Raw genomic sequence first — 3,247 nt, 5'->3', positions numbered from 1 at the left:
AAATAAAAGATCCCCAAAAATCCAAAAAAAAAAAAAAAAAAAAGAAAGGAATGGAGTCTATCATGTGGGCATTTTCTAAATAAATGCTCCCTGTAGAAATGTATGTGTGCGTGTATATATACACACACACATACATACACACACAGAGAGAGAATAAAACTTTTTTGAAATCAAGGGTCTGAAGCACAATAAATTTTCAGGTAGGCACCAAATTATTCTAAAACTTTTTCACGTTGGTTATTTCATTAGATACTTCACTCACATCAACAAAACATGTTATCTGCTGGGAAAAAAATATTCTCCAAAACCAAAACCACAATACCATTTCAGATCTGATACACTTAAATATATCACTCCCATTAGAAGTGCTATTAGCACCATCTTTGCAAGTAGCCCAAAGCAAACATTTAAGATTTTTTTAAATTGTATGTGATGTTTATGTTTAATTCTTATAACGAATTGTTTTCTTATGAAGACAGCATTGTGCTTTATGTGAGAATGGACACCTCAAAATAATCACCATGAAGCATCTAAGACATACAGGAGAATAAAATATGATGGTCCATAATATTAACTCCCCAATGTTGGAATTATAAATGTTGAGAGCAGCCCAGACTAGAAGACAAGCCCCAAACCATTATTAGAAGAATGAAATAGGATATAGTCCAACATATTTCCTTAAAGTTTTTTCTCAATTCTCAGCCTGAATTATGAGGACTGATCTACGGTTCAGTCCAGCCAGCAGAAATTGTGCAATATTCCATTGTATTTATTGTAGAGACCATGTACATTCTAGAAGGTTCTTTTAGTGCTACAATGTTTTTCTTTTTGTCCCAGGAATTTGAGGGCTGCAAATTCCACAAAATCATCAATAAGAACAGGCCATGCTACTTCTTCATAATTAGACATGTCATCTGAAATCATTGTACTGAAGTCTAAAAGAAGATTCCAAGTACAGTATCTTTCCATATTGATAGTTTATGATGTTTCAACAAAAATTTTTTCCATAAGTCTAAGAATTTAAATCTTTCATTAAAACACTAAATTTGGCCATTTCTCAATCTAATTATTTTTGTCCTGGATTCTTTGCAAATTAAAACTGAGCTGGTAAACTCCTCAAATCTTCCTGGTATTTTTATTCTTGTTCAATCTTGGGTATTGGGCAATTTGGTTTTTCTATGCTGCCACATTCTAATTCTGTCATGCTGTCCATGAACTTCTATTGGGAGTAGTCAAGTTGTACTACTTCTCTAAACTTCCATGCAGTGATCAATACACTAATGCTGGTGGGATTAAATCCCTGTCATCACAGAATGGCTGTCTACAATTGATTCTAATTTTCTTTTCATCTTGGGTTTCTTTGTATCTACTGTACAGTTGTTCTAACTTCTTTCTGTCCAATTATCCTGTTACACTCTCTCATCTCTGTTGCTACATCTAGCTTCCAGTCATTTGGGGATAGATAACTTATTGCTATTTTTTCACTGGATTGTGTGAAGATCATAAACTGATGAACTTCCCACTTCTGCAATGATTTCAACTTGTTCAAGTTGGTGTCCCTGAGCCTTTCCTTTCTTCCTCTGTGTTACAGTATGCTAATGCTGCTAGAACACAAAACACCACAGAAGGATTGGCTTTTATAAAAGGGGGTTTATTTGGTTACACAGTTACAGTCTTAAGGCCATAAAGTGTCCAAGGTAACACATCAGCAATCAGGTACTTTCACTGGAGGATAGCCAATGGTGTCCAGAAAACCTCTGTTAGCTGGGAAGGCATGTGGCTAGTGTCTGCTCCAAAGTTCTGGTTTCAAAATTGCTTTCTCCCAGGATGTTCCTCTCCAGGCTGCAGTTCCTCAAAAATGTCACTCTTAGTTGCACTTGGGATATTTGTCCTCTCTTAGCTTCTCTGGAGCAACAGTCTGCTTTCAACAGCCTTCTTCAAACTGTCTCTCATCTGTAGCTCCTGGCTTTCTTCAAAGTGTCCCTCTTGGCTGTAGCTCCTCTTCAAAATGTCACTCTCAGCTGCACTGAGTTCCTTCTGGTTGTCAGCTCATTCCTATGGCTCCAGTGATTTAATTTAGACCCACCCTGAATGGGTGGAGTAACACCTCCATGGAAATTATCCAATCAGAGTCATCACCCACAGTTGGGTGGGGTGCATCTCCATGGAAACACTCAAGGAATTACAATCTAATTAACACTGTTGGCCTGCCCACACAAGATTACATCAAAGATAATGGTATTTGGGGAGACATAACACATTCAAACTGGCACACTCTGGCTCCTCAGTAAATGCACTACCATGCAGCATCTTCTCTCTCTGGCTTACCTGGATCCCTTTCTGCACAGTGTCAGGCAGCCCCAGTGACACCAAAGAAGGCAGCCCTGGACCATGGGGAGACATAGGGATCAGACTGCCCTTTATTTTTTTCAATTAATAAAACAATTTATTTAATAATCATATCATATTACAGACTTAAGCGTTGTATAGCATCTTAACCAATTGTAATTCATAAAAAGTATAAAATAGAATATATATGCATATCTTAGCAGGAAATAAAGGTGATGTAATAGGTATTGTTAATGACTTTCACTTTTAAAAATCAATTTAAAGAAATAAATTTCAGTCATACTTAGGACTACTTCATAGCCCAAAGAAATGCAATTTAGCTCAAAATTTTAATCAGTGAATTATTAAAATAAAATATATACTATAACTCTGTAACTATTAATGTATTTTGAAAGCATTCCAAATATGCTTATTTTATACTTATTATTAAATATAAAGATGTTAACTCTCTGGTACATAAGAAAATATTTGCAACTAATAAAAAGCAGATTGTATAATATACACGTTCTGTGTACAAAAATAAGTAAAATATTTTACTGTCCAGACCAAGAGATCTTTTCTAAAACAGGCTTTAACTATGCAATTCTGTAACAGCACCATCTCATTAGCATCATAGGAACACATACATGCATGGAAGAAATCTCAGTAATTTTGATTTAAACCTCAGAATGCCTTTTGAGGGCCTGTAACTCTTCTAAAGTGAACTGGTTGTTTGGTGTGTGTGCAAGGTCATCAAACAGCTATTCAATTTGCTCCTTTTGACCCCTGTTAATTAGTGTCCTTATTAATAAGGTTATTTTTCAGAGACTGAATGAGGAGGAGGAACATATCCCCTTCAAGTTTCTTACTCAACAATACTGGCAAATCTTTCAGTTCAGTAATGGCTAAAATGTCTGTG

General features: G+C 35.7%; 1 pseudogene; it reads right to left on the bottom strand.

Moving 5' to 3' along the window:
- Positions 1-811: 811 nt before the first annotated feature.
- On the bottom strand, positions 812-1,543 carry LOC119520077 (annotated as a pseudogene).
- Positions 1,544-3,247: the final 1,704 nt, after the last annotated feature.

This window comes from Choloepus didactylus, chromosome 24, assembly GCF_015220235.1.
Source record: "Choloepus didactylus isolate mChoDid1 chromosome 24, mChoDid1.pri, whole genome shotgun sequence".
Lineage (NCBI taxonomy): Eukaryota > Metazoa > Chordata > Mammalia > Pilosa > Megalonychidae > Choloepus > Choloepus didactylus.
This window is presented reverse-complemented; position numbering and strand designations above follow the sequence as displayed.